Here is a 14809-nt window from a genome sequence, read left to right on the forward strand (position 1 = left end):
AATAGTTGCGGATGGTCATTAGTCAAGGTCAGCAGAAAGATATTTGTGCTAATGTGACTCAACATGATCAGTACAAAACTTTGAATTAAACTAAAGTCATTGCACAAGTGACTTAAATAGAGAGTAGTTGCCCCAGTGGCGCAGTGGTTAGAGCGTCTGCTCTAGAGTAGCGAAGTAAAGAGTTGATCCTTATGTCGCAGGTTCAAATCCCACTGTGGGATGGGGAGACCGGTCCTTCAGATGAGACCGTATAAATCGAGGTCCTGTGTCGCAGTAGGTGCTGGCACGAAAAAAATCCCTCGATGCTCAATGGCCGTAAGTGCCGATATAGGACAAAATTTGCAGATCTCCACCGGCATGTGGTGGTGTCTCCATTTGAGTGAAAAAATCTTCAGAGGAATGTTAAACAACATACAATCAATCAATATATAGAGAGTATAAGCCCAGAGTAGCTTGTTCTGATATCCACATTTAACTCTCAGTGCTGTCGCCCACATGGTGCAGTGGAAAGAGCCAATGCTCTAGAGTCATGGAGTTAGTTGATCCTTTTGTCACATGTTTGAATCCCACTGTGGGACGTAAGGACCGGTCCTTCGTACAAACAGAGGTCCAGTGTCGCAGTAGATGCTAGCATGAAAAAGATCCCTCACTGCCCATTGGCTCTGAGTGCCGAGCATAGGTCATTTGCAGCTCTCCATCGGCAAGTGTTGGCATCTCCATATGAGTGAAAAATTCTCCAGAGGGACGTTAAACAACAAACAAACTCTCAATGCCCAAAACAGTTTAACCTAAAAGTGAATGCAGACATAGATTATTCTTTAGACCAAGTATAGTATACTCCATATTGTTTTGTTGAGGACACAAAGTTCACAGTGGACATCAAGTAGTTTTTCCTGCTATTTATACCAAGCTTCTTTTAAACCATATAGTCACTGAGTGCATTCGCTTTCCAACTAATTGATGAAGTTCTGACCTATGCCTATATTTGTTTAAATTCTTTCTGATTTAAGAATACATTTGACCAGTTGAAACCAAGAGTATATGTACTACATAAAATTTCAAGGTTGTGATTAAGATTCAGTAAAAGTTATGCCCCATCCAGTATAGCAATATGTGGATGCCATGTTCAATATACATATTTGCTATCATTAAACTTGCAGAGACCATGAATCAAAATAATTCAAATGCTTATAAATCATCATATTTTTACTGCTAGTCAAAATACAGTCACTCAAGCATATCCTTTGTTAATTTGAAAAAAAAAATGATAGTTTAACATTTATTATTAATACCATACCAAAGCACAAGATAGTGCACTTCTTACATAATCCAATGATTCATGCTGTGATTTTACCTATTTAGATGTTTCTTATTTACAGTTCAGTATACATGATATACCAGTACAATGTGACACTAACCTAGTATCAGTTAAATGATCATTACTATTCTGTTTTTAAGAAGTTTGCAGGGTAAAAAGTATAATAAAATAAAAATGTTGATACATTTATTGATTGCATATGCTAAAAACTTTTATAAAATATCAAACATTGTATCATAACAGCTTTTACAAATGAATTCAATACATTCAAAGGTACAAAAATCAAATTATTTTCATCCACAGTTTTATCATATTCAGTTGAACAACAGCTACATCTATTATATAAAATGTATGGTAGTTGGCACTGATGGTATATATATCCTGAGCAAAGAAAAAACATACCTAATCAAAGAATACAAAGCTCACTTCTATAAATGTTATCTACTAGTAAGGCAAAGTCTCACTCAACAAACACTCTGATAATGTATATCACCTGGATCCAAAATCTATGCAAGTTGGTCTGGGTTAGATTTAACTGCTCAATAACCCTGAAAATGTATGTTACATCCAGCATCAGAAGCAGGATACATCATCTATGTTTACTGATCACCAAAGAGTATATTGTTACTTTGAATGAACCTTCTCTAAAAAACTGGTCATTAATCCAGAAAATCTAAGTCAAATCAAGGATTGGTACCCTGAAACATTTACATGTACATACATCATCTTTGCAGGTTTGTTCAACATAGAGTTTATAATTACATGAGAATAGGACTGCTCAAAACACTTAATCTTGTGGAGTCCCCGATGTGGCGCAAAGGATAGAGTTTGTAATCTAGAGTCGCGAGTAAGGATTTAATCCTTAAGTCTCAGGTTCAAATCCACTGGGGATGTGGGGACCAGTCCTTCAGATTTAGACCATATAAACCGAGGTCCCGCCTAGCAGTTGATGTGGGCACAAAAAAGATCCCTTACTGCTCAAGGCCCTGAGTGCAAAGTATAGGTCAAATTTTGCAGCTCTCCACCAGCAAGTAGTGGTATCTCAATATGGATGAAAAATTCTTGAGAGGGATGTTAAACAACAAACAAACAAAAACAAAAAAAAAAACACATTAGGAAAATGTAGATCAGGTCAAGCATCTGAAGTAAATCTGTTAATGTGCTTTAATCCATGCAAGTTTGTCCAGGTAGAGCTTAGGAATGAACCTTGCTCCTTAAATTTTAACTGGGATGACAATGCTAGGTATATAATAAGAACTCATCTAGACTGTCCAGAAAAGCTAAAAAATATTTAGCAATTTCTTACTTGCATGATTTAAAAAAATCTGCAATTTAACATTATTTCAAAAAAAAATTCAACACATTTTCTAATTTTTAACAAATTCAATGCACTATGAGACGATTTAACATTTCTTAACCACATACACTGTACTTAAAGTGCAAGATACATGCATTATACTGTATGTTAAATCTTTACAGTTTTCTTCAAGTACTCTAATAGTATATGAAATATGAAGATTACCAACAGTGATCAAGCTTTAAAGTCCATTGAAACAATACATAATTAGAGCAGAGCAAACACAGACCTCTAAAAACACCAGGTGCAATGGAGGAGAAAGCATTTCCTGCCATGTGCTCCTTGACATGATTGGGCAAATGGAAAAATCCACAAACAATTCAGTGTAAACAATTTTGATGAAAAACAGTAGTCAACATTCAACTTAATGATCGATTGAATTTGCTATAACAATTAATTTACACGTAAGTGTACACACATGTATGCATACTAGATGAATTATTTCACAATATCCAAAATTGGACAATAATAGTTCCTAATCTAGCTAGACAACAGGAAATTTTCATTATTACTTAAATTACATGAAACTATTGAAGTCTGTGAGCTACAAATTATATCTAAAAATTATACACATTTTAACAAGTGTTTACAGTTTAGTGTATTTATTATACACAAATGATGACTTAGTAATTATGACATACTAGTAAAGTCCACAGATTGACTTCCAGATTTCAGCTCAAAGGCTTGAAGATTTTTAGTGGCTCTTTCATCATTTTTTTTTTCAATGAATATTTTCATTTTTATTTTCAAGACGCTGTTTTTGTTGAGGTCTTTTAGCAGTTTGATGCAATCCAAGAACTCCAAGGGCAATTTAAGAACTCCTGAATTTCTTTCTTACCTGGAAAAAATAAAAATTTAAAAGTTTAAAATATATTCAACTTACATGAAGAAAACTAGTAAAACTAGTGATAATGTAATAGACCTTTCAGATGTTCCAAAGCAGCTACATGTATCTAATTAAAAAATATAAAGTTTGAAGTACTTAGAGTCACCTGTACTCTGAACAAGGGATATATGTATTTGACAGACAGATGAATGAATAGACTGATCACTATAGAGCACCTTAGTCTTTTTTCAATAATCTTTATATTAGTGAAAATCAAATAGGAACTAGAGTGTTTCAAGGAATGTATATGTCACCTGCTAGGTATCGTCATTAAAGAGGTAAATAAATCTAAGAGTGGTCAGCTATTAATTTAATATTAGCATGGAGGTTCATGCATTTGCCTGCAAAACAAAAAAAAGGATCCAAAAGTAAAAGACTGGGATAGAATCTGGCAATCAAAGAAAATATGGTTCCCCAGTCCTCAAATGAATAATTTAATTGAAATTATGAGGAATAACTATTTATCATTTTATTAATACACATGTACAGTACCGACCAGACACAACCTAACACCAGAGCGAACCCAAAGCGCACCCCGGGTTCGCTTTCTGGGTTCGCTTGGGGTCCGCTACGGGTCCGCTTTGAGAAATTTTGGGTGCGCTCTGGGTTCGCTTCGGGTTCGCTCTGCGTTCGCTCGGGGTCAGCTCTGGGTCCGCTAGAGCGAACCCGGCATTCGCTTTCTGGGTTCGCTTTACGCACTCATGCGCGAAGCGGACCCCGCTTTAATCTTGCCGCCAGTAAGCTCCGCCCCTTGTTTATTCGAAATACAGCAGTGAAATCGATCATTGTTGTTTTTGTGGCGATCGATACATGTGCATGTACAGTGTCTGCAATGTTATTGTTCACTACATACACGAACGATCACGTTTTACACAAAATAGTTAAAAATATTTAGGAGTGGATATTTAAAAAAAAAACAACAACTTATTAATAGATATTTTAGATTAAAAATATTTACTGCTGCAATTAATCGACTTTGGAAAACTTTTTGATACGTAAAAATGTAATTTATCATCGAATGTGGCATGTTTTATCACATGATATAGGTTGAATGTGAGTTTTAATTCAATTGGATTTTATAATATGCAGTATTGGGGTAAAAAAATTTTAAAAATCGCCTAAATAATGACATCTTCGCTAGCCAAGGGTTTCTGATACGCTACTCTCCTCATAAACCCTTGGCATACGGTGCTGACAAAAGACGGGAATGTTTTTGTCACGTGATCATGATCACAGATTGCGTCATTGACAGAAATAAAAAGCGTATTTAAAAAAAAAATTGATTTTAAAGAATAATTAACAAGAAGGTATCGAGTTATGTTAATTTGTTATTTAAACATGTAAAAATGCAAATCTACATCTTCAGTATAGATTTTTAATCACATATTTTGCACGTAGCTTTAGAATATTGGATGACACCATATAGCTATTCATAGAATGGCATGTTATCTTACGGATCATTGTTTACTTGCGTTTTACATTACCGATATTAAAGAGTCAAGATATATCCCGAACGCAAATATCGTCATTTACAAAAAACAATTGCTGATTGGTCGAACGATGTCGATCAACTCCAATCACAACTTGAGAAAAAAATCCCAACTTTTTTTAACACCGTATGCCAAGGGCTTATGAGGAGAGTAGCGTATCAGAAACCCTTGGCTAGCGAAGATGAAATAATGAATGAATACTTATATCCATCTTTCCGTTTATGAATTTCAAAAATCAGCATTTTTTTTAATTCATTCATCTGCAGAAATTAAAATAATAATAAGTATCAGGGATAAAAAGTAACCCAGACAATCATGTCGTGTACATTTGTCGACTAATTACTTATGTTAGTATTGGGAATTAATAATTTTTTTTTTGTAAAAATGTACATTTCTAATGTACTGATATAAAAATATCATGACCACAATAAGCAGTTAACGGGGCCCATCATCAGAGAAAAAAATCGTTAAACATCTTAAATATGCTTTATCATTTAAAGTTACGCTGTTTTAAAAGAATACAATACTGTACGACTTGTTATATTGCTTATTTACTACCGATAATTAGTTCGTTCAATAATGTACATGTAAATCGCGCGTTGTTTTCTTTTTATTTCAGTTAATAAAAAAAAAAACAACAACAACAAGGTTAATCAAGCTTTACATTATTTTTTTGTAAAAGATAAATCAAAATAATACCACAGTAGTTTACGATTGGACATACTGTGCATGTACATTTATGCTGTTCTTTATTTATTTATTTATTTATTTGTTAGTCTTTTTTACTTTTTTCCAATTAAGAAGATTAATAATTTTGATGTTGATCTGGATTTAAACAAAGATGTAAATTAGAATTATAAATTAAAATAAGATAATTGAATGAAAGCATGTATTTATACATACTCTTGTACAGTATCTCGAGATAATGAAATGCTAAAAGTTGTCAAAATGCTTTTTTTTCTTTCTTTTTTTAAAGTTATAATTGTGATAACGATTATTTTCCTTTAAACATTAAAGAACTTTTTGTCTGATAAATTTACGCAATATAAATAAATGGATTTTAAAAATAAAAAATAAAAAAATAAATGTGTAAATATAACATGCTACCTGGATAATTAAAATATAAATATAATTATTTTTTTAATCGTGATAATAATAATTTCACACTGTACATAAACACGCTTTGCTTGTGGAATGTTTTATTTACATCGAATGACAAACTGGCATGCTGATCGGTCGACGCACTGATTGGTTAACACGTCTTATCGCTAATCCTGATTGACAGCTCAGTTACGCAACACTGAACGCGCGTTCGCTTGCTGGGTTCGCTACTGAATTTGGGGTTCGCTTTCGGCGTTCGCTCTGGGTCTGCTGCGGGTTCGCTGTGGGTCCGCTGCGGGTTCGCTCGGGGTCCGCTTTAGCGAACCCCAAGCGAACCCGATGCGAACCCAGGCAGCGAACCCGGGGTGCGCTTTGGGTTCGCTTTCTGTTAGGTTGTGTCTGGTCGGTACTGTAGGTGCTTCCAACAATCCTCGGAGGAAAGGAATTTCAGACTGTCTTTACTTTAATTGTCACTTTGTCAGTCAACACGATTCATTGTGGAATACTGATCCCAATGTATTTTCATAGTATTTAAATATAAGTTTGTGTGGTAACTGAATTTCATACAGTTTCAAAGTATAGTATCATGAGCTCAAAAACATATATAAATGCTAATTATCAAAACCCTGCCTCTCAAAATTTTGGAGATATAAGGTGTGACAGACGGACAGACAGACACCAGGTAAAGTGATCTCTAAGTGTCGTTCTGCTCTGCAGTTGACATAAAAATGAAAGTTAGTCAATTTTTGACCATGTATATCACTTCAGTGATGAAAGGAATGCTGAAGTGGTAAGTCTATCCTAATTATTTGAAAATACGGCATTGGTCAGAATATAATACATATGCTGTCCAGCCTTAATTTCATTGGCATAAAGCAGCACAAAACACGATTTGATTGGATGGTGCAACTTGTTTTTCTAGGGGGCGCTGTTGCAACCCTGGAAAAGAAAACAGGACTGGGGCTTGCCCCTAGGGGGCACTTACTGACCGGAAGTAAACAAACAACAGAAATAGCAACACACTAGAAATATGTCCATAGGACATGTATGCCTGCCGAGTGTATAGTAATGCAACATGAAATTTTGTGTTAGTGTATGAAGTTTGATGAGAATATCTTGAAAAGTTTCTTTAAAATTGAAATTGAAATCTAAAAAAAAAATGGATATAGATGATAAATTCTCACCAAATTATGTATAGATGCATAGCCTTAGATATCAATATTTTAAATGGTTTTAAAACCATGCAAAATGCAAATTGAAGGAAAGTGAGGTCAAGGTCACAGGAAAGGTCAAAAGTTTTTGAAATAATTGAATAGGTCTTACTAATTATATATGTATCAGCATATTAAGTTTGATAAAAAATATCTTGAATGATTTCTTTAAAACTGAGCTAGTCACAAGCGTGGCGCCATGGTTAGAGCGTCTGCTCTAGAATCGCGAAGTAAGGAGTTGATCCTTATGTCGCAGGTTTGAATCCCACTGTGGGACATGGAGATCAGTCCTTCGGATGAGACCTTATAAACCAAGGTCCCGTGTCACAGTAGGTGCTGGCATGAAAAAGACCCCTCACTGCTCAATGGCCATGAGTGCAGAGTATAGGACAGAATTTGCAGCTTTCCACTGGCAAGTGGTGGCGTCTCCATACGAGTGTAAAATTCTCGAGAGGGCCTGCAGATTACCTGTAATGATTGCGCAGCTATGTTTAGGCTTCCCGAAGCTTTAAAATGCGCTCAAAACATAATATGTCATTGCAAGGTTGGTTTTAGTTTTAATTTAAAAGTATTGAACTTAAGTACTTCCAATTTATATAGAGGATTTCCTCGGCTATGTATTAACATATTTGTTATGATATCACATGACTTTGCTGATCACGTGACGGTCATTTATAATTTTTTGAAGTGTTTCATATAAATCGCTTTGGCGCAGTTGATTTACACAATAATTATTTATTTAACATTTTGTTATAAAAATAAACTCATCGTATCCTTGTGTATCCGAAATGTGCTTGGGAAAAGTCATAGTATTACTTATATACTAGTATACAAAATATTTCCAGAGAAATTCAACTTACCTACAAATTTGAGGGTATTTTCCACACAATATCGTAATCTGTATTAAAACAAAGCCAACACACATTTTTCCCAAGCAAGATTCAGTTAGAGAACAACCTCTTCTTACAGATTTCAACAAAAATTCTCAGATTAATCCTCATTCTTCACCTGCGCCAGACTCTTTTATACACACTAAATAAATTCTACCTCCAACCACGGGTATAAAACAGAGTACATTTCAAAAGTATATTTTTCATAAGCATTTTGAACATGCTGAATTTCAATCAAGAGTAGGTAAGCGGTGTATTTTTAAAATATTCTGACATATACGACTTAAAAAAACCTTTAACGACCCGTGAATTTTGCAATAGCTACCTAGCATTTTACATGCAGTTTCAAATAAAGTGTAAAGTTCATGACACTCTCCCCGTCATAACACCTCAAGATTTCAGTGACTTGACGTCATTTTCCATTATGACGTCATATTTTGGTAGTTCAGAGATGTGAAGGCACAGAGTGCACTGTGATATTCTACGGGAAGCCTTAACCTACCTGCGTGACCAAAATCCCTACTAGGCTTTAAACTCTTCATTCTTGACCTGTATTTCATCAAATAAGATTTTTCCAGTTAATTAAGGTAAAATTACTAATTGTTAAAACTGTAAATGATTTTTTTTTTTTTTTTAACCTGAGCCAGATTTTTACTTTTCTAAAAAGTGTCTGTATTTGACTGTTGGTTCCACCTATCTCAAGGAAATGATCTGTAAAAGTAAATGTTAGAAATCATAATCTGTTCTCTATCTACTATAATCATGAGAAAAGGTGTTGAAAATTAACAGATGGAGATAAAATCAGCAGTCATATTAAAGGCTTTTTTTCAATAATCAATTTATTAGTGAAAATCATAAAAGTATTAGGCAAAAAGGAAAAATAAATGTTGTCATTAATTAACCTTGCATATCTCTACAATTTTCTGATAAGAAAATTATACCCGATAGATGCAATATAATCACCCTTTGCCTGCCCCTAAATTAAATTATGAAATTTTGATAGATTTTGATCTAGTAAGCAATTATTTAAAACAAGGTTCTTTTAGAGGTGCCTAGGGTCGAAATTCATAGAAAAAAAACTACAAAAAACGTGAAAACCTATTTCTATCATACTGGTTTATATTTATTACAAATGTCCTCATAGTCAGCATAGCCCAGAACGATAGACCGCAGACTCTCACCATGAACATTTTTAGTGTCCTGGTTCGAAACCATTTGTTGGCACATTTTTATTTTTTCAAACTTTTTACCTGTATAAACACTAAAGAACGAGTGCACTAATGGGCCCCGGTAAAATGTGACAAAATGAAGAATTAAATTAAGCATAATTTTCCCTCTCAGATCATTAATTGATATCTAAACCATAAGATTCAACAAATTTTATCGCTGAAATTCATGAATATACAAAGAGCAAAGCCATACAATGTGGTAGGGGTCAGCCGACATTCGTGATTTTTTATAGTAAATCGAGGACGGTCATTCATTTCAAAGCTTTTGTTTATTGTCAGCCTAACATTGTACAAACTTGTGCGATTGACAAAAAATGCATTATACATTTATAAAACTTGTGTGAAAGTAGGAAATTTGTACATAATTAGGCTTGTACTTAAAATATTAAAAATGTATGAAAAGTTCAATGTTTTTCCTATAACAAGCAAGAGCTATTTACCTGTATGACCTATGTTGAACCCACCCGTGGAATAAATTATTTAAAATACTGGTAGTCACGTGAGTTCTACCCAGGTAAACATTCCTCAAAGATGCTCACTGTAAAACATAACCACGTTTTGTATCATTATATCGAAGTCAAGCCGCATAGAGAAGTTTGTATGTATTTGGTTTTAGGAACACGGGATGGTTAGGAGAGTTTAGTGTCGTTAAAATGTCATCATAAATAAAAGTGTCAAACATTTTTAACATTCATGCAAGACAATGGTACTGGTATTGAAAGCCACCTAAATACACTTTTTTTCATTTTAAAATTTAAAGGAACTAATGTTAATAGTTATTGTATTATTTCAAACGCAAGCATGCAAATTTCTTAGTTTGATCACTATGGATACAGATATCTATACAACTTCATTCGATTTTTTTCTCGGGTAAAATAGCACAAGAAGTATCATTCGGCAAAAGTGGATGCTCTTGTGTATCCAATCAACTGAGAGATATAAACCCCGTATGCAGGTGATGAAGGTATATTGCTGAATAAGTAAGGGAAGTTGACGATTGAAAAGTTAAAGTCATCACGTTTATCATAAAGCTTGGTTGTTAGATTACCATTAATGTAGAACTAAAGCAATACATGAGAAACAAGAAACTACACACATGTGACCTAAAGTCAGTGACCGGAACATATATCGGTAAGCTTTTTCTAAAGACTGAAACCAATATTGGTCCTATAGGTCATCTCATATTTTTAACTAGAAGTGTTCCTTTGATATACTATATTTTACTTAATTTCTATAGACTTACTATACCCTGAAAAAAAAGAAGGAAAACAGGAACTACCTATTTAAATGACCCCGACCACCGAGGTTAATCTAAAGTTTGTCCCTGCCTACCTGAAAAACAGACTGCCTCGGGCAGTCAGTAATTTCCAACTCTGGTTATGAGATGCTAAATGTTTAATATTTACAATTAAATGCTTACATTTACATTTTTAAATTCATGATCGATTGAGAAAGTCGATAAAATCATTTCTATATTAAGTCTGTATACTGTATAGGGGGAAAATAACTCGCGGTGTTAATATTCGCTATATTCATGGTGTGAATAAATCCGTGAATTCAAGAAACAGTGAATAAGTTTTCAATAACCTACATGTTATATTTGGAAATTTGAGAATAGACTACGATAGGTAAATATACGTGCAGTGCATGGTCATTTCAGTAATTACGAATCGTACTTGTCATTCAATTATTTTAATTAAAATGCTTGACATTAATTTAGATCACCCAGCAGATAATAACCTGTATTTGTTTAAAAAAAAAGTTTTAATAGCCAACGCTACATGTTTCATCAATCAAAACACTAGGGTCATGGGTTTTGAATACCCGTACGTAACTATGTTACGACGTGTATTTTTTACCTGCATTATCATGTTTTTATCGACATTTTGGTTTTAAAAAATCATTCAAATAACTATTGAACTTGCTGATGTATATATAAATCTACCTTGTTGTTCGTGAAGTGAATACATAACGCTGATTAATGCCTTCTAGCTATGCTATGGATTAAACGGATATAGACATTGAAGGGAGGTACATGTAACCTTAGTTATATACCGATTCCGCGAATTCAACAAACCGCGATCGTGTCAGAGGAGAGAAAAACATGAAAATTACAACCCCTGAAATTAATCCCCTATACAGTACTTCAACCGAGAAATTAGTTGAAACTGGTTCCAGAAATGAAGCTGAAAATGTTCAATAGTTTACAGACAATACTTGACACATGATGACTGAACAAGAACAGATAGCAATAAGTAATTTAAATGACTCAGGTGAATTATAACCTGTTCAATCTTAGATCCATCTTTTTTCTAATACGAGGGTTGATCCAAAAGTTCATGGAATTTAATTATTTCTAAAATTTTATTGTGATTTGATGAAAGCAAACAATAGGCATATTTATAATATAGAGTCATTATGCAACAATACTGGAAAATTTCACCACGTTCCAATTACCAATAAGGTCACATGAGCTTTCTGAACACTGATAGTTGTAAAATCCGGGGGAGACTTCGACGTAACGTCAAGTTAAGTATGTCATGTCATGTTATAGGAGCATCTCACCCTCATGTTCAATTCAACTAAGTAATTCTACAGAATATTCTGCCTTTTTCTCTTTTTTTTCTCTCAAGAAAAGCCTGGGTATCCACCAATCGACTTATCTTTATATTACACTCATATTTCAAAAATACTCCCCATCTTTCCATATGATGTTCCAATTTCAGTAGCAAAGTCAAGCACAGTACGTCAGTGGTCGACATCCATCAACGCTTGATTTGTCTACGAGAAAAACAGACCCTCCAAAAGCAGCCACACCTTTAATCAACCTCCATGGAAGTTCTATTGTTCTTAAATTTCTCACGCCACTGGAAAATCAGTTGCTAAATGCATTTTTCTCCAGCCTGTATCAGTAGTATACCCCTTTAAGTCAGAGTGTTCCTAAGATTTTAACAAAACTTATAACTTGACTGAAATGTGACGTTCTCTAACAATTAAAAGATGAACAAGAAATCATCAACTAATAATCTAAATATCAAGTTAAATCAGTAAAACTCTCACAGACAGGTATATTAGTGGTCAAGCAATCGTAATAATGACAAAATTCTCATTTTATTTGCCACTTAGCGCAGGTTTTTCTTATATCACGTATTAAGAATTAAAATGATAATGAACGAGTAAATGTCTCCCCTGCATTTTAAAACATCCTTTGCTATGGCAACTGCCATAGAGTTACTATCATTAATATGTAAAATATTTTTTTATTAAAAAAATTCAACAAGTGTCTATATTTTTATTTGTAATTTTCAACCACTTTCACTAATAAATAAATAAATAAGAAGAAATTCCATGAACTTTCGGATCAATCCTCGTACATGTCATCATTAAATTTATATAATATACAGTATGCATAAGGGAGACCAAATGTATTATTACTGCATTAAGGAGACCAACCACTATCCATATGTAAATCAGTATTCAACCACTTTCACTAATAAAAAAATAAAATATGAAGAAATTCCATAAGCATTTGGATCAACCCTCGTACATGTCAATCATTAAATTTATATAATATACAGTATGCATAAGGGAGACCAAATGTATTATTACTGCATTAAGGTGACCAACTATTCTCCACATGTAAATCAGTATTCAACCGCTTTCACTAATAAATAAAAAAAAATATGAAGAAATTAGTGATGAGACATCGGTTAATTTTCATAATCGATCATCGGTTGGAATTGGTTACTGCTTCTGATGCGATTTCACCAATTATAATCGGATTTCTTCATAGTTTTGTATACAAAAAGCAGACTATTACAATAATTTTATTTATTTCTTTAACATAAATATATAAAATACATAATATATTATTTTCTTTGTTGTTTTGCTTCTTTTACACTTTCTAGACCTAAAAATATTTACAGTGGACACCCAACATGGCTGCCTAGCGGCAGAAAACGAACTTCAAAAAGTTGTGGGGGGAATTGATCACTCTATATTTAATTAAATGTTGACTAAGTTGCATATTTTATATCTCAAATAAAAGATACAATTAATATTTTTTGAATAAAAGGAATCAGCTGATTGATCAAACCAAATAGCAATCACAGATTTGGCAGAAAAAAAATTCACCCGGGGGTAAATTGAATGGGTCGGTCAGGTTATTACAGGAAACAAAAATAATTTTTTTAGGCCCTATATATGCATCTTCGGTTCTTAATCACCTCTGCTTCGTGCTAGTTGGCTAGTATCAGATGCAGATGCCATTTTCTTTCATTAAGAAGAAATGAATTTTAAACCAGAAATGGATAATTCCGGAATGTATTGTATTAGAAGTATGTTTCCGATGATCGATTATGAAAAACTATAATCGATCATCGGAATCAGTAGCATTTTTTTGTCGACAATCGATGTTTTCTGATTATCTGTACAACACTAGAAGAAATTCCACGAACTTTTGGATCAACCCTCGTACACGTCAGTCATTAAATTTATATAATATACAGTATGCATAAGGGAGACCAAATGTATTATTACTGCATTAAGGAGACCAACTACTATCCACATGTAAATCAGTATTCAACCACTTTCACTAATAAATAAATAAAATATGAAGAAATTCCATGAACTTTTGGATCAACCCTCGTACATGTCAGTCATTAAATTTATATAATATACAGTATGCATAAGGGAGACCAAATGTATTATTACTGCATTAAGGAGACCAACTACTCTCCACATGTAAATCAGTATTCAAAACTTGAGATTTTAATACCCTAATAATTTACATGTTTAGTTACACATGTTACATGAACTAAATCTATTTACCTTTGTCATAACGCAAGAACTGTTTTACATTCAGCCAACTTTAACATTACACATGCATACAGTGTATGCCATGCATTAGGAAGACCAGATGCATTATTTCAACATTAAAGAAACCAACTACAATGGAACAATTAGACAGTATTCCAAAAAGTTCATTCCAATACCATAGTAATTTCCCTTAATTTGTTTGTATTTAGATGACTTAAATCAATTTATCTCAGCCAGAATTGGAACAAAAAAACTAATCATAAAAGTGGCCAAACACATGAACAGACAGATGGACATGATGATTCCTATGCTTATATACTCCCAAAGTTGCCAAAGTAGAGCAGATGCAGTGGTTAGAGCATCTACTCTAGAGTTGCGGAGAAAGAAGCTGATCCTTACATCGCGAGTTTGAATCCCACTGTGGGACGTGGAGACCCGTTCTTCAGATGAGACAGAGGTATTAACCGAGGTCCCATGTCACAGTAGGTGCTGGCTCGATAAAGATCCCT

General features: G+C 33.7%; 1 long non-coding RNA gene across 2 annotated transcripts in view; it reads right to left on the minus strand.

Moving 5' to 3' along the window:
- Positions 1-1487: 1487 nt before the first annotated feature.
- Positions 1488-14809, minus strand: part of LOC133178707 (uncharacterized) — a 14005-nt gene continuing 683 nt past the window's right edge. Inside the window, exon 3 of one of the 2 annotated variants that reach the window (XR_009720006.1) lies at positions 1488-3513. This is a non-coding gene — a long non-coding RNA (uncharacterized LOC133178707). Of the gene's footprint in view, positions 3514-8942; positions 8965-14809 lie in introns of those variants that run through there. The other variant, XR_009720007.1, reaches the window with a different exon arrangement.

This window comes from Saccostrea echinata, unplaced genomic scaffold, assembly GCF_033153115.1.
Source record: "Saccostrea echinata isolate AGI-Se365-2 ecotype Australia unplaced genomic scaffold, CSIRO_AGI_Sech_v1 ptg000003l, whole genome shotgun sequence".
Classification (NCBI taxonomy): Eukaryota; Metazoa; Mollusca; class Bivalvia; order Ostreida; family Ostreidae; genus Saccostrea; species Saccostrea echinata.